We start from the raw sequence: 18,474 nt of genomic DNA, 5'->3' as shown, positions 1-18,474 counted from the left end.
AGGGGTCATGTGAGTAGCAGTTATGGCCTTTGTGTAACAGGTAAGGCAGAAAGGGGAGGATTGAGGTTCAAGAAAAGGAGGAAATAGAAGGGGCCAAGTGATTGAAATCAACAAAGGGAACAGGCCAAGAAATATGAGAAATGGAGAGGAAGGAAGGACTGAGAGGGTGTTACTTCGATAGCACTTAAAAGAGTAAGGAATGCAAAGCGACCTGCTGTGAAGAAGTTAGAGATACCATCTGTATCCTTTCCCCATGACAGGCTTTCTCCCTAAAAAGGTTGTCATCATGGAACCCCAAACACTGCTGCAGTATTTTGTCAGTGTTGTTGCTTTTTTTTTTTAATTTATTTATTGTGCTTTAGGTGAAAGTTTACAAATCAAGTCAGTCTCTCATACAAAAAGATATGCACACCTTGCTGTGTACTCCTAGCTGCTCTCCTCTTAATGAGAAAGCACATTCCTCCTCTCTACCCTGTATTCCCCGTGTCCATTCAACCAGCTCCTCTCTCCCTCTTGCTTCTCATCTTGCCACCAGACAGGAGTCACCCGCATAGTCTCATGTGTTTATTTGAGCCATGAAGTTCACTCCTCACCAACATCAGTCTGTCTTATAGTCCAGACCAATCTCTGTCTATAGAGTTGGTTTTGAGAACGGTTCCAATCTTGGGCTATCAAAGGGTGCAGAGGGTGTTGTTGCTTTCAATGAATCACAATGCTTTATATCAGTGATTCTGATGACTTTGTTACTGTTTTGCGTTCCTCCTTTCTAAGAAAAAAAAAAAAAGGATTTAAAAAAGCAGACTATAATTTGATTATTTGTGATGACATCCTGGTATTTCGTAAAATTAAAATATACTATGTCATCCTGTCAAGAGATATGTCATCCTATCAAGAGAGATGATAAATCAAGAAACTATTGTTTTTCCTATCATTTACCCAGTAAAACCAGTTGCCCTCCAGTTGATTCTAACTCAAGGCAACCCCACGTGTGTCAGAGAACTGTGCTCCATTGGGTTTTCAATCACTGATTTTTCGGAGGTAGATCTCCAGGCCTTTCTTCTGAGGTGCCTCAGGGTGAACTCAAATTTCTAACTTTCGGGTTAGCAGTGAGCGTGTTAACTGTTAGCAGCACCTAGGGACTCCTTCCTATCATTAGGACTGCTGATTCTGATAGGGAGTTACCCACAAGCAAAAACATCTCCTGGTATTAGCAATGTGTTCCATATCATTCTCTGAGCTAATATGATTTTCTGGTCTAGAACCATTTGTACCCGAGTAAAAATGACAGCTATAGTAATAATTTGTTATATTATCCTTGCAGCAAGTTCCTTTTGCTCATGAACTGTTATCATTGAAGAAGTGTTTCGTTGTAGGTAAATGACCCTTGCCTTCTGCCTTTAATTGAAACTCAGCCTGCTACAGTTAATATGTTTTATGACTCAATAAATCTTGGAAGAAAAACCTAATGTGCTGTAAAAGTAAAGGAAAAAATATTAATTGGTTTCAGTATACATTTTCTCATGCAAACAATTGCTTGTTTTCTTGTAGGAAGAGCTGTCTTCCCATTCTTTCTTGCATTATCTTTTACACTTTCTCAGAAGTATCTGTTCCATTGGACAGAGTTAAACCTTTTTTTTTTAAATAATTTTTATTGTGCTTTAAGTGAAAGTTTACAAACCAAGTCAGTCTTTCACATATAAACTTATATACACCTTACTACATACTCCCATTTACTCTCCCCCTAATAAGTCAGCCCGCTCCCTCCTTCCAGTCTCTCCTTTCGTGACCGTTTTTTATGGGTAACCCTCTCTACCCTCCCATCTCCCCTCCAGACAGGAGATGCCAACACAGTCTCAAGTGTCCACCTGATACAAGTAGCTCACTCCTCATCAGCATCTTTCTCCAACCCATGGTCCAGTCCATTCCATGTCTGATGAGTTGTCTTCGGGAATGGTTCCTATCCTGGGCCAACAGAAGGTTTGGGGACTGTGACCGCCGGGATTCTTCTAGTCTCAGTCAGACCAGTAAGTCTGGTCTTTTTATGAGAATTTGGAGTCTGCATCCCACTGATCTCCTGCTCCCTCAGGGGTTCTCTGTTGTGCGCCCTGTCAGGGCAGTCATTGGTTGTGGCCGGGTACCATCTAGTTCTTCTGGTCTCAGGATGATGTAAGTCTCTAGTTCATGTGGCCCTTTCTATCTCTTGGGCTCATAATTATCTTGTGACCTTGGTGTTCTTCATTCTCCTTTGATCCAGGTGGGTTGAGACCAATTGATGCATCTTAGATGGCCACTCATTAGCATTTAAGACCCCAGATGCCACACTTCAAAGTGGGATGCAGAATGTTTTCTTAATAGCATTTATTTTGGCAATTGACTTAGATGTCCCCTTAAGCCATAGTCCTCAAACCCCCACCCTTGCTTTGCTGACCTTCGAAGCATTCAGTTTATCCAGGAAACTTCTTTGCTTTTGGTCCAGTCCAATTGAGCTGACCTTCCCTGTATTGAGTGTTGTCCTTCCCTTCACCTAAAGTAGCTCTTATCTACTATTTAATCAGTAAATAACCCTGTCCCACCCTCCCTCCCCCACTCATAACCACAAAAGTTTATGTGTTCTTCTCAGTTTATACTATTTCTCAAGATCTTATAATAGTGGTCTTATACAATATTTGTCCTTTTTCATCTGATTAATTTCACTCAGCATAATGCCTTCCAGGTTCTTCCATGTTATGAAATGTTTCACAGATTCATCACTGTTCTTTATCGATGTGTAGTATTCCATTGTGTAAATATACCATAATTTATTTATCCATTCATCCGTTGATGGACACCTTGGTTACTTCCAGCTTTTAGCTATTGTAAACAGTGCTGCAATAAACATGGGTGTGCATATATCTGTTCGTGTAAAGGCTCTTATTTCTCTAGGATATATTCCGAGGAGTGGGATTTCTGGGTTGTATGGTAGTTCTATTTCTAACTTTTTAAGGAAATGCCAGATAGATTTCCAAAGTGGTTGTACCATTTTACATTCCCACCAGCAGTGTATGAGAGTTCCAATCTCTCCGCAGCCTCTCCAACATTTATTATTTTGTGTTTTTTGGATTAATGCCAGCCTTTTTTTTTTGGTTGTTGAAGTGAGATGAAATCTCATCGTAGTTTTAATTTGCATTTCTCTAATGGCTAATGATCTGATCGAGAGCATTTTCTCATGTATCTGTTAGCTGCCCGAATATCTTCTTTAGTGAAGTGCGTGTTCATATCCTTTCCAATTTTTAATTGGGTTGTTTGTCTTTTTGTGGTTGAGTTTTAACAGAATCATATAGATTTTAGAGATCAGGCGCTGGTCGGAGATGGCATAGCTGAAAATTCTTTCCCAATCTGTAGGTGGTCTTTTTAGACTTTTGGTGAAGTCTTTAGATGAGCATAGGTGTTTGATTTTTAGGAGCTCCCAGTTAGCTGGTTTCTCTTCGTCATTTTTAATAATGTTTTGCATTCTGTTTATGCCTTGTATTAGGGCTCCTAACGTTGTCCCTATTATTTCTTCCATAGTCTTTATCATTTTAGTCTTTATGTTTAGGTCTTTGATCCACTTGGAGTTAGTTTTTGTGCATGGTGTAGGGTATGGGTCCTGTTTCATTTTTTTGCAAATGGATATCCACTTATGCCAGCACCAATTGTTAAAAAGACTATCTTTTCCCCAGTTAACTGACACTGGGCCTTTGTCAAATATTAGCTGCTCATATGTGGATGGATTTATATCTGGGTTCTCAATTCTGTTCCATTGGTCTATGTGCCTGTTGTTGTACCAGTACCAGGCTGTTTTGACTACTGTGGCTGTATCATATGTTCTAAAATCAGGTAGAGTGAGGCCTCCCACTTTCTTCTTCTTTTTCAGTAATGCTTTACTTATCCGGGGCTTCTTTCCCTTCCGTATGAAGTTGGTGATTTGTTTCTCCATCACATTAAAAAATGTCGTTGGAATTTGGAGCAGAAGTACGTTGTATATATAGATGGCTTTTGGTAGAATAGACATTTCTACTATGTTAAGTCTTCCTAACCATGCATAGTTCAACTTTGAGAAGAAGAAATCTTTAGTCTATTTGGAAGAAAGTGTGAGGTCTATTATCACTCTCTGGGCATAGTGTGTGGGTTTGATCTGTGTCCTATAGGGTCACTATGAGTCAGAATTGACTCAACAGCAATGGGTTTTTATTAGGAAAGGAGGTACAATAGAATCTCACTGATAGGGCTTTTACCCCACTGTGTTTCTTTAGTATTTCTTTGTAGCAATAGACCAGCACAGGCACTTCAATGACTTGAGATCTCTCAACTTCATAAATTCAAGTCGTATCAGCTAGCTATTGCTGGATAACAAATCACTGTACAATTTAGTGGCTGACACTAATAACAATATATTAGTTTTTACTTTGAGCTTGGTGGCACAGTGGTTAAGAGCTCGGCTGCTAACCAAAAGGTCAGCAGTTCAAGTCCACCAGCTGCTCCTTGGAAACTCTATGGGGCAGTTTGATTTGCCGGCAATAGGTTATGGGTTTAGTGGTTAGTTCTTCTGCTGGCTTTGCCTAGGCTCACATGTATGGCTACATTCATTTGGAAGATTGGCTTGGGGCTGGGCTCAGTTGGGATAGCAGCAATGGTCGAGCCTCTCCATGTGGCATTTTGTTTTGGGTTTCTTCACACACTGCTTTCAAGAAAGTAAAGGTGGAAGCTGCAAGGCTTTTGGAATTTAGACAGTGCCACTTCTACCATATTCTAATGGTCAAAACAAGTCTCAAGGCCAGCTCAGATTTTAGGAATGGGGAAATAGATTCTTGAAAGAACGAGTTTCAAAATATTGTGGCCAAGTTTTTTTCAATCTACTGTGTGGATAGTTGTCTAGGAGAGAATTATTAAGCTATTCGGGACTGAGGAAAGTGGTCATATCTGGGTTCCAATTCCTAGAGAGCTGCAATCCAAACCAGCCACCCCTAGAGTGGAGTCCGTATGAGGGTAGCCTTGGTATATGCATCTGTAATTATATTCCAGAGTCAATCCATGTCATACCAGCTGGGCAAACTACTCCCAGGCCTTGCTTCCTTATTTTTAAAACAGGAATAGTAATAGTACCTCTCACTAAGTGGTGAGGATTAAATGAGAGAGGTAGTGTATGGAAAGTGCTTTGCACAGTTCCCGGCACATAGTAGGTATTCAATGAATGATAGCCAATTTTAGTGTTCTTATTTTAATTTTTTTTGATGTGTGTTTATTTTACAAGTAATACATATTCCTTGCAGAAAAATTGGAAAATATAAAAAAGCAAAAGGAGAAAAAATATTTCAAGTTATCCAATAGCTTACCACCCAGATTTAACTCCTCTTAACCTTTTGGAGAAATCCATCTAGAGTCTCGAATTTTTTCCAACACATATGCACATGTGAACAACTGTGTGTTGAAGAAAGAGAAAGACAGAGACATTTGTGTGCATTAGTAGATATATACTTACATATATATATATATATAATTTTAAAACATTGAAGTATCCATTACTTACTTTTTACTGTCTGTACCTCCTCATCCTGGCATTAGTATGGGGCACTGAGACTGTAGTGTCAAGTAGCATCTGATTAGCAAACTGCCATTTTAGCCTGCCCTGGAGCCCAGACATCTAGGTACCAGCTCCTACCTGCTACCAGACGTGAGGCTTTTGTGATGCTCTGAGAAAGACATTGGGGAAAATGCTGCACATTCTCTCCCAGTCTTTGAGAATCACAAATACTCATTAGCATATTAGAGGCTCTGAGAAATCCTGTTGTAAAAAAAATATTATTTACCCCAATATTTCCCAAATTTAAGCAAATGCTTTTGAATTTTATTTTGAAAAATAACATATGATAAAATTAACTTTGCGTGTGTAAAATTTCATGAATTTTCACACACACATAGATTTGTGTAACCACTACTACCACAATCAGGATTCAGAACAGTTCCATCACCCCCCAAAACTCCCTTGTGCTATCCCTTTATAGTCACACCCTCTCAAGCACCCCTAGCCCCTGGTAACCACTGATTTATTCTCTACTGCTATATTTTTCTTGAAGAATGTCACATAAATGGAATCATGGAATATGTAACTCTTGAAATTGGTTTCTTTCACTCAGGTAGTACCTTTGTGACTCATCAATGTTGTTGTATGTATCAATAGTTTGTTTTTATCGCTGAGTAGTAGTATGGGTATACCACAGTTTGTTTATCTCGTTGAAGGATATTTGAGTTGTTTCCAGTCTTTGGTGATTACGAGTAGAGCTGCCATAAACATTCACGTACAGGTTTTTGTGTGAACATAAGTTTTCCTGTATCTAAGGTAAATGCCCAGGGATGAGATTACCGGTCCTATGATAAGTATATGTAAGTGAACTCTTTTTATTTGTGTAATACCTATTAACATCCTATATTACCAATATTACACAGAACACCATATTAACATCACACAGAACTACTATTTCACAGAATACACCTTGGGAAGTAAAGCCTTGAAATAATGTTTTAGAAACTCAAATTGACCTCAAATCCCTCCCACACACCCCAAGTTTGCTTAGGGTCCGCCATGACTCCCGCCACACTCCTGTTTGTTGAGGACCTACTGCCAGACGTTTGTGTCATTATCTCATTTAATTTAACCATCAAAACAACCCAGTCATTTTACAGATGAAGAGCTGAGACCCAGAGAGATTAAGTGGCTTGTCTAAGTTGCCAAGGCTGATGCGTAGCTGGCTGAGATTTGAAACTCTGTGTGTTACGTCCAAGTCCAGTGCTTTTTCTGCTACCCCTTCTCCCCACCTTTTCCTCCTTGAACATTTTTATCTGGTTTGTAGTCAGTTGTCTTAGACCAAAAAAACAAACAAACCCATTACCGTCCAGTTGATTCTGACCTATAGCGACCCTACAAGACAGTAGAACTGCCCCATAGAGTTTCCAAGACCCCCTGGTGAATTTGAACTGCCAACCTTTTGGTTAGCAGCCGAGCTCTTAACCACTGCGCCACCATGGTTTCTGTCTTAGACCAGGGCTGGTGAATAAAAACACAAGTGCTGTCACTTCCCACTTCCATGCTATGGGTAAAAAAAACTAATTTAGTTTCTCTGCTGTTTCTTGCACAACCCAGATACAACTTTCTCCAGACAAGTATCACTTGATGAGAATTAACACTTCAGCTAATAACCACCTGCTGTTTGTTCTCAGACTTTATATTAGTTATCTATTGCCATCTAACAAATTACCCCCAAAACTTAGTGGCTTAGAATAGTAAAAATTGTTTCTTATCTCATGATTTCTATGGGTCAGGAATTCAGGCAGGGTACAGCAGAACAACCCTCTGCTCCACATGCCTGGGACAGTCTTCAGTTGGAAGATTGGAAGGCTGGGGGCTGAAGTCATCTAAAGTCTTGCTCAATCACTTGTCTAGCAGTTGGTGCTGGCTGTTGGCTGAAGACCTAGCTGGGATGTTGACCGAATACCCACTTGTGCCCTCCCCATGTTGCTTGGGCTTCCTTGCAACATGGTTCCTTATTTCCAAAGGCTAGCATCTCAAGAGAGTGCCAAGTAGAGATCACAAAACATCACTTCTGCCACATTCTGTTTCTTAGCAGTGAGTCAGTAAGCCTATCCCATATTTATTTATTTTATTGTGCTTTAAGTAAAAGTTTACAATTCAAATCGTACAAAAATTTATACACACATTGTTATGTAACGCTGGTTCCTCTCCCTATAATGTGACAGCACACTCCTCCTCTCTACCCTGTATTTCTCGTGTCCATCCAACTGTCTCCTGTCCCCCTCTGTCTTCACCTCTGGGTAACAGCTGCCCACTTAGTCTCATGTGTCTACTTGAGCAAAGAAGCACACTCCTCACCAGTATCATTTTATGTCTTATAGTCCAATCTAATCTTTGTCTGAAGATTTGGCTTTGGGAATGGTTTTAGTTTTGGGCTAACAGAGAGTTTGGGGGCCATGTCCTCTGGGGTCCCTCCAGTTTCAGTCAGACCATTAAGTCTGCTTTGTTACTAGAATTTGAGGTCTGCACCCCACTTTTCTCCTGCTCCATCAGGGACTCTCTGTTGTGTTCCCTGTCAGAACAGTCATGGTGGTAGCCAGGCACCATCTAGTTCTTCCAGTCTCAGGCTGATGGAGTCTCTGGTTTATGTGGCCCTTTCTGTCTCTTGGGCTCATATTTTCCTGTGTCTTTGGTGTTCTTCATTCTCCTTTGCTCCAGGTGGGTTGGGACGAATTGATGCACCTTAGATGGCCGCTTGCTAGCTTTTAAGATCTGAGACGCCACTCACCAAAGTGGGATGTAGAACGTTTTTTTTATAAATTTTGTCATGCCAGTTGACCTAGATGTCCCCTGAAACCATGGTCCCCAGAACCCCGCCACTGTTACTCTGTCCCTTGAAGTGTTTGATTGTATTCAGGAAACTTCTTAGCTTTTGGTTTAGTCCAGTGGTAAAGTCTAGCCCATATTTAGATAGAGATAGATAGCTGCCATTGAGGGGACCCCAATTCATGGTGACCTTATGTACAACAGATTGAAGCATTGCTTGGTCCTGCGTCATCGTCACTATTGCTGGCAAGTTTGAGTCCATCGTTGCAGCTATTATGCCAGTCCATCTCATTGAGGGTCTCCCTCACCCTTGCTGGCCCTCAGCTTCACCAAACATGATGTCCTCCTTCCTAAAAGCAAAAGAGAATTGGACAACGTTCTGTTGTGATCTGTAAGATTTTCACTGGCCAATTTTTGGAAGTAGATCACCAGGTCTTTCTTCCTAGTCTGGTCTTAGTCTGAAAGCACCACTGAAACCTGTCCACTGTGGGAGCCCCTGCTGATATTTGAAATACTGGTGGCAGAGCTTCCAGTAGCATAGCAACATGCAAGCCACCATAAGATGACAAACTGACAGATAGGTGGTGGAGATTGTGTTTACTGAGTTTGCATCCAGATGTTGAACATTTGAATGTATCTAACATCCTACTTGACCCCTGAGGCCTGGTATTGCCACTGCCTATATCAGTGGTTCTCAAAGCGTGGTCCCTGGACCAGCAGCATCAGCATCACTGGGAACTTGGTAGAAACGAAAATCCCCAGGCCCCAGCCCAGAATCAGAAACACTTCCAGGTAATTCTGATGCATTCTAGAGCCAGAGAACCACGGCTCTGCTCTCCATCTTTCCTGCCTTCTCTCCTTACTTACAGCCTCTGTTTCCCAGACTTATGGTTGCTGCTTGACGCTTGGCTAACTTCAACTCTATGATACTCTTTGGGCCAGCCAGATATTTTACACTTCTTATATGAGGATGGAAGAGCTTCTCATTTCCCCCAGAGTTTTCCTCAGAACCATTCTAGTTTCATTTCTCTTCACTGAGAATCCAGTGTCTGGAAGGAAAACAGAGAGGTGGGGAGAAGACCCTTTAGTAAGTGAGGAGAGGGAATCGTAGGCAAACATGGTCTTAAAATCTCCAAGGAGCTGGTCAGCTTCAGAGGAAATGATTTTGTGGCCAGGCAAGCTCTTGGGGAAGTTTATGGCCAAAACATTTCCCTGTTTCTGGGTCAGGAAATGATAGTACACAGATGGAATTTACAATGGGAGCATGAATGGAGTCCACGGCAGCCTGGCGTCCCCCTCCCCCAAGGCCGCTCTGCAAAGGCTCCTTTCACTGGCTCCATTCAAGTGTAATGAGTGCTCCCCAGGCTCTAGGAAGAGCCTGGCTTCTGGCTGGCCCCTTCTTTTTCCTCGACTGCTTTCACTTTTTCACAGAGCACTGCCCCATTGAAGTCCCTTTGGGATTGGTGTGATCCTTGATTTGGCAGGAGAAAGGAAGAAGTACAGGGTGGCCTACAAAATTGAATTGCTCTGCCTCCCTGGCCCCTTTCCTTGAATAATAGGCCTTTGTGCTTTGAAATGCAGGGAAGTCTCAGTTTCTCAGGCTTAAAAAAAAATCCCTTCCTCCAGCCTCCTCTCTTGCCTCAAGATGCTTAGCAGGGAGTAGTTACAGGGCAGAACAATGACTACATCAAATGTTTTAAAATAATTTTAGAAATAGTTTGGATAGCTGATTTCTAAACATTTTATTTGATGCATTCCTTGAGATGACCAAAAATAGTAGCTTAACTTAAAAGTCCAGCTTTTAAAAATCATGTGGGGCAAATCTTTATATAAGAAAACAGTTTAGGGCTCTAGTAGTGACCCACTTTCATGAAATATTTTACAGAGCAAAATTTCATTCCCAGAGAGGACTTCAGACAGCCTTTGGGGTCTGTTGAAATGGGATTTTGATAATAGGTGTCTTAGTTATATAGTGATGCTATAACAGAAATACCACAAATGGATGGCTTTAACAAACAGAAATTTATTCTCTTGCAGTTTAGGAGGCTAGAAATTTGAATTCAGGGTGCTGGCTCTAGGGGAAAGACCCTTGCCTCTTTTCAACATTGGTGAGCCTAGCATCCCTTGGAGCTCTCCATGTGTCTTGGCTTCAGTCTTCCCCTGGGTCTAGGAGGTTCTCAGTACAGGAACTCTGGGTCCAAAGTACACACTCTGCTCCTAGCTCTTCTTTCTTGGTGGTACTGAGGTCCCTCCTCTCCCTGCTCACTTCTCTCTACTTTTATCTCTTATTAGATAAAAGGTGATACAGGCCACACCCCAGGAAAACTCCCCTTATATTGGCTCAGGGCTGTGAACTGAATAAGGGTGTTGAATCCCACCCTAATCCTGCCTCATTTACGTAACAAACATAACCAAACTCTCATTAGCATAATCTAATCATGCCTTATTAACACATAAACCAAAAAACCAAACCTGTTGCTGTGGAGTTGATTCCAACTCATAGCGACCCTGTAGGACAGAGTAGAACTGCCCCATAGGGTTTCCAAGAAGCAGCTGGCGGATTCGAACTGCTGACCTTTTGCTTAGCAGCCAAGTTATTAACCACTGTGCCTCCAGGGCTCCAATTAACACGTAGAGGTCAGGATTTACAACAAATCACGAAATGGAGGAAAATTACATCAGATCACAAAACGGAGGACAGCCACACAATACTGGGAATCATGGCCCAGCCAAGCTGACACATATTTTTGGAGGATGAAATTCAATTCATGGAATAGGCATATCATGTCTTTTCCCTTCCCGAATCTTCCCTAATTTTATCCTGTTTTTCCTGTTCTTTTAGGGGCACATTGATGGCATTACTTTTTTTTTTAATCCTGAAAGCAAATTATATTGAAAAGTCATCATCATTTAGGTCCCGATATGTTTTAATGGCTTACGTATATTTTGTATGTCTTGGCTATTCATTTTAGCATCGTTGATTTCACCATTTATTTTTTAATATTGTAGAATGTGGCAGCAAGTTTTACGCAGGGTGCAATGGATTGCTTTTATATGGCCTTTCTCACCTTGGCCTTGTAACTCTTACCAAATGATTGTGTGGGACTATGCAAATAAGGTGCTTGTGGCCCACCAAAGGGATTGGGCAGCTTGCTAATAATGCAAATAAGGTACATCCTTGTGGGGGTGTTGTTGTTCATAGCCATCAAGTCAGTTCTGACTCATTGCAACCCTGTGTTCAGCGGGATGAAACACTGCCTGGTCTTGTGCCATCTTCACAATTGTTGCTGTGTTTGAGCCCATTGTTACAGCCACTGGGTCAATCCATCTTGTTAAGTGTCTTCCTCCTTTCTGCTGACGCTCTACTTTACCAAGCATGATGTCCTTCTCCAGGGACTAGTCCCTTCTAATAAGATGTCCAAAGCATGTGAAATGAAGTCTCGCTATCCTGCTTCTAATGAGCACTCTGGCTGTACTTCTTCCAAGACAGATTTGTTTGTTCTTCTGGCAGTCCATGGTATAGTCAATATTCTTCGCCAACACCATAATTCAAAGTCATCAATTCTTCTGTCTTCCTTATTCGTTGTCCAACATTCACATGCATATAAGGCGATTGAAAATACCACGGGCATGGGACCATGCGAATAAGGTGTATGGAACCCTAATGAGGAGATTGGTCAGTTTTGCCATCTTAACCCTTTGCTGTCAAGTCAATTCTGACTCATAGAGACCCTGTAGGACAGACTAGAACTGTCCCATATGGTTTCAAAGGAGTGGCTGGTGGATTCGAACTGCCGACCTTTTGTTTAGCAGCCGTAGCTCTAAACCATTATGCCATGAGGGTTTCCTTTGCCATCCTGCTAGGCTTAAAATGAGCCATCCCAGAGGCAGAAAGGGAGGACTTCGTTACTACCAAGAAGAGATGGGAACGGAGTGGGTCCAAAAGGAGCCAGGGTCCCTGTGCTGAGAACCTCCTAGACCCAGGAAACAGAGAGCTGTAACACTGGAGATGGTGCAAGACAGCAAGTAGCTGCTACAGAGAAATGGTGGCAGCAGAACCAGGAGACAGGTGAGAGACAGCGCAGTAGGCTTCCTAGCCCGTGGAACAAGGCAGTTACAGTGGGTGTGCTGACCCACCGAGCGAGAAAGCTGAGTGCCTTCAGGCAGGGGGCTTCCTAGTGGAGTAGGGTGCCTCCCCCACCCCGGTACTTATTTGCGGAGCTAAAGAGCTTTGTAGCACTTGCCCAAGCAGGGCAGAAGCCAGATTGAGAGGCTGAAAGGCTGAGGGTCAGAGAGAGGCCTGCCTGTGGACAACGCTGAAAAGAGGCTGCCTGATGGAAGAACTGTATCCTGAGTCACTCGTGATCCTGAATTGTAACCTGGTACTTCCCTAATAAACCTCACAACTGTGAGTATGGTCTGTGAGTTCTTTGGGACCATGCAAATAAGGTGTATGGAACCCTAATGAGGGGATTGATTAGTTTTGCTGGGTTATTGAACCCAGCAGAGAAGTAGAGAGTGCAGTTAGAGGGACAGCTGGCATCAGAATTGGTAAAAAAGTAGGAGAGAGGAGGTATGTCTGACTTCCACCTCATAGGAATAAGCCTTGGGCTGTTCACCTTGATTCATTCTCCCTCCCTCTTGTGAAGTTAGAGGAAATCAGACTCCTGCACCATGCCATTTTTACAGTGTAACACATTGTTCAGTTAAGGACTATTATTAATCTCTTTGGCTGGGTTACTAGAGGCAGGGCTATGGAACTAAACTTGCTATAACAAGTTATTGTTTGCCTCCCCAGCAGCCATTCCGCTTTCTTCATGTTCCAGCCCAGATTTGTGCTTTCTCCTCATCTTAGTCAGAAGGATCTCTGTGAGGCTTTATTCTCAGCTCCAGTCTAGAACACATGATTCCCACCTGGCCAATCAAATGATCAGGTCCTTTCCCCTGTCCCCCAACCTGGGGGTGGGGGAAGAAGCCACAGTGATTGGTTCACAGATGGGCACATGACCCAGCCAGAGCCAATGAAATGCAGGGGAGCTTTTTCTGGGATTGGTGGAAGAGGCGCACTACCTCTTCCTATTGGTACTTAAATTTGGGAGAAGGTGAGGGGGAGGTGCTGCAGCGGCTTGGTACCCCAAGGTAAAGCCTGAAATAGCTGGCAGAAGCTGGGGACCTTTGGGAAGCCTGAGGAGGAAAGAAGCCAACCCAACTGAAGACAGAACTGAGAAAAGAAGAGAAACAGTCAGGATGACATCATTTGAACCCTGCGCCTAAGGCTAGCCCAACCACTAGAGTGTTTAGTTATTGAAGCCAACAGATACCCCTAGTGCTGAAGCCTTTTGGGTTGGGTATTTTCTTACTTAGGATGGAAGAGACCTATTGATAAAACTGGTCACACCAAGGCCAGCTGGAGTCCAGAGGGGCTGGGAATTTGCCAAGACAGGGGTCCAGCACTGGGAATGAGGCTGAAATCTGGTTAGCAGAACGCAGGCCCCAAGGGCAGGCCGCCTCCTCTGCCCCTATGTCAAGGAGGGCTAACTTGTTGCTGGTTTCTATAAAGAGGGGTGGAGCTGCTTATGTCTTTGCCATTTTGGGTCAAGTTTGTTCTGGGAATTGGGAGTAGGGCCAAACCCGGAGTTGGAGGATCACAGCCCTTCAGCTGTGGGGAGAGGAGCAGCAGGCTGAACACATATTGTAAGGACTCTATAGTAACACAAAAAACTCTAAATTGTACCCGTTTCATTGCGTGTGTCCTTTTTTCTCTCCTGCTCTGTGTGCCCAGGAGAACAGGGAATGTGTCTTTACCTGAGCCTCTACCCATCTTTTTGTTGACTGGTAACTTCCACAACTGGGTTAGATAGCTCTCCTCAATATTCCCATAGGCTCCTTTGTGTGCAGATGATCACATTGATCATACTGTATTTTCATTTAACAGCTATTTATTGAGGGCCTACTATGTGCCAAGCCTGTGCCAGGCATTGAAGGTACAGTGGTGAACAAGACAGACAAAAATCCCCACCCTCAAGGAGTTAAGTTGAACATGGGTGGAAATATGTAAGAAACGGAACAAGTAAATTATAAGCCATATTAAAAGTAGGTAAGTGCAAAGTAGAAAAAACTGGGGAAAGAGGATAAAGACTGACAGGGAAATGGTTACTTTGTCTATTTTTTGTTGTTGTTGTACTTTTTTTTTTGTACTTTAGATGAAGGTTTACAGAACAAACTAGTTTCTCCTTAAACAGTACACATACTGTTTTATGACATTGGTTAACAACCCCAAGACATGTCAACTCTCTCCGTTCTCAATCTTAGGTTCCCTATTACCAAATGGTTACAATTTTTAATAAACTGGTAAGCGAAGACTCATTCAGGAGGTGGCATTTAAGCAAAGACTTGAAAGAGATGAATGAACAAGCCGTGTGGATATCTGGGGGAAAAGCATTCCAGGTGACAGGAACAGCAAGTGCAAAGGCCCTGAGGTCAGGGCTTGATGTGTTTGAGGAACAGCAAGGAAGCAAATGTGGGTGCTGTGGAGTAAGGGTTGGGGAGAGAAGGAGAGGCTGAGATCAGAGAGGCCTTGGGGTTGAGGTGTAGATCACACAGAACTTTGTAGGTCTGAGTGAAATGGCGGGGGCAACGGAGGATTTTGAGCAGAGGAGGGACATGATCTGTTTTCTGTTTTAAAAGATCACTCAGCTGCTGGGTAGAGAATGGTCTGTTCAGTGATCTGTCTCCCCTGCTAATCAGTTTGTTTTGTGACAGCAGGGACCATAGTCATGTTGTTCACAATTGCTTCCAGTGTCCTGCCCAATGTCTGGCTCAGTACAAGTTTGTTGAATGAGCAAATGAAGGCTTAAGCACTTGGCTAGACCCAGAGATATTCACTGTCATTGGTTGTAGTAAAATAACAGGCAGCAAAAATTCAATCCCAGCTAAGTGTCAATTTTTCAGTGTAATGGAGGAAAGCTGCGGCCCCCATGACCTGTGTGTGTAGACATTTGTGCGGATTAGATACAAAATCGTGACACCGCTGAACTTCCAGTTACCCATCCAGTTGAGCTGTCTGCATTGGTAAGTGGCTGCATTAGCACGCATGTAAATTATTTTAGAAATAATAGAGAAGTTACAGTTACAATCTGTTCAATCCTAAAGGCAAAGCACCGACAAACAGAAAATACTCCTGGTACTATAACAGGGGAAGTCCCTGGGTGATGCAGATGGCTAATGTGCTCAGCTGCTAACGGAAAGGTTAGTGGTTTGAGTCTACCCAGAGGTGCCTTGAAAGAAAGGTCTGACAATCTACTTTAGAAAAAACAAGATATTGAAAACTGTATGGAGCATAGTTCTACTCTGACACACATAAGGCTGCCATGAGTCAGAATTGATTCAAAGGCAACTGGACTAGTAGTTTTATTATAGCAGGGTAGGTTGTGGCAATGTGTGGGTACTCCCCTCTAACTCCCACCCAGCCCCAGCATCATTAACTTTAGGGAATATTTTACAGCAGAGGTCAACAATGGGCCAACCATTGGCCAAATCCAGCTCGCTGCCTGTTTTTTTTTTTTTTAAAATGTATCAATCTTTGAGCACTTAACCATTGCACCACCAGGGCTTCTTTGCTGCTTGTTTTTGTATGGCCTGTGAATTGAGAATGGCTTTTACATTTTTAAGAGTTTAAAAAAATGTATCAAAAGAAGAATATTTCATGACACCTGAAAATGATATGGAATTCCAATTTTAGTGTCCATAAATATAGTTTTATCAGAACACAGCCATACACATTCATTTGCATATTATCTATGGCTGTTTTTGTACTACAAGGCTGAGTTGAGTCATTGTGACACACCGTATGGCCCCTGAAGTTCAAAATATATACTAGCTGGCTCTTTATAGGAAAAGTTTGCTGACTGGTGGTTTACAGCCATGCCAAGATCTCTTCCCTGGGTTGTGATTAATAGCTCGTATTGTGTCATTTGGTGTAGATTTTTACCTTGCATTTTGTAGGTATCAATATTCACCTGCCCCTTTTCTGCATATTCCTACCTCTTCACAGTTATCTTCCTAGAGTTTATCACAATTAGCTATTAACCTGCTGGAAGTTCAGATATCTTTTTTAAACCTGGGAGTGTCGTTGTGTGTAAGTTTAGAAATCTTTTGGTTGCTAGTGACAGAAAACGTATTTAAGCAGTTCAAAGAATTAAAAGAATTTAATACCTCTTATAGCCAAGAAGAACCGAAAAGTTCAGGGCTAGGGCTAGTTTCAGCTGTGGCCTAAGCCAACCACTAAAATGATGTCACTAAGGACCCAGTTCATTCCATCCCTCTGCTCAGCCTTCAGTGGTTTTTCATGCTTAGGCTCCACATGGTGACTGCAGGTTCTTGTCCTGTGGTACCAACTGGTTGTAGCAGTTCCAGACCTTATAACCTTGGGAAAAGGGGATATCTCTTTCACTAGCTCCTGCAGAAGCTTCTCTTTCCAGAAGCATCATCTAGCAAACATCTCCTGAGTAACATTGGCTGTGATTGGGTTGCATGCCCATCCCTAAGTCAATTACTGTGGTCAGTGGTGGGATATGTTGATTAACTTAAGCCAGCCAGAGTACAGCTCTGGAGCTGAAGGTGGGCCAATCCAACCCAAACTGTGTGGCGGAGGATAAGAACTAAGGCTACCGTTGACAGGAAAAGGGGGGTGTGGTTGCTAGCAAAAACAAAAAACCACATACACCCATTGCCATCGAGTTGATTCCGACTCATAGAGACCCTATAAGGAACCCATAAATGTCCACTAGACTGGACATTCTGGCTTTTTTATAAAAATGATACACAGCTCTGTCCACGAGCAACTCTGGTATTTACCCGCCTTCATCCAGGGAAGTGCTTGTTTATCCCTATCTGTCCTCTGTAAGGAAAAGGAGACCTGGCCCTGATTTGGTTCTGTCACTAGTTAGCTTAATGGTCTCAGAGAAATTATTTTACTTTTCTTGTCCTCAGTGTTCTTATCTCTATAACAAGAGACTGTTAAAAAAAATTCTATGACAGTATTAATTCTGATTAATCAATTGTTAAATGAGACGCAATGAGTGGATTTCAAGGTCCTCTATGGAATCTTTTAAATGACAACAGTTTCATGTGCCTAGCATATAACAGGTGCTCAGTAGACATTTGTGGACTGAATACATGAACGCTCATGCTAGCGCAATACCAGTTCCTTGTAGTTTTCTCTCAGTTTTTTTCAAAGTCAGGTGAATGACATTGGTCCTAATTGTCTGGATTCCCCCTGAGAGCTCAAGGTTGGCGGCTACTCTGTAGGGCAGTGTAACATTAGGGTGGCAGTCAAGCTGAGCAGGGAGGGCCATTATTCCCAAGGTTATCTAAAGTGCATGAAGCAAAGGAGGAAAGAGGGTAGTGGAGCTGACCCGGAAATAGGGATCAGAGGCTATTTCAGTTATTTAGTGCTGCATCAGAAACCACTCCAAAATTTAGTGGTTAAAAACAACAATAATGTATTCTTCGTCATGATTGTGTGGTTTGACCAGCCAATTCTGCTGGTCTCACCTGAGGTCATTGTGGCTGCTCAGCTGGGACACTAGGGTGATTGGGCCTCCCTCCCCAAATGGTTTCTCATCATTCAGTAGTCTTGCCCAGCCTTCTTACGTGACAACTGTCATGCCAGCCAGGCAATGCTTGGGTGCTCAGTGTAGGAAAAGAGGAGGAGGCAGGGAAAGCCAAGGCACAGGGGTGCATGGGGACTAAGTGCACAGGCTTTAGAGTGAGAATACCGGGCCTGAAATCCTGACTGGGCTGCCTACCAACTATGTGACCTTGGGCAAGTCGTGCAACTTTGCTGCACTCAAGTCTCCTTAGGCATAAACCACTGTTCTCAAGGAGCTTAGATGCCAAATGGGGAGACAGATGTGGACAAACAGGCGTAAACAGTGTGCTGTGTTCCATGACGATGCATTCATGAAGAGCTTGGGAGCAATGTGACCCTGAGTATAATCGTTTTTGACATTTTCTCCCCTCCCAGGTCAAGTTACATCCTATGGTGCCTAGATTTTCCCATATTGTTTACTCATCACATGAGTACTTAGTCATGTCTCCCT

This window comes from Elephas maximus, chromosome 20 (assembly GCF_024166365.1).
Source record: "Elephas maximus indicus isolate mEleMax1 chromosome 20, mEleMax1 primary haplotype, whole genome shotgun sequence".
In the NCBI taxonomy this organism is placed as follows: Eukaryota; Metazoa; Chordata; class Mammalia; order Proboscidea; family Elephantidae; genus Elephas; species Elephas maximus.
This window is presented reverse-complemented; position numbering follows the sequence as displayed.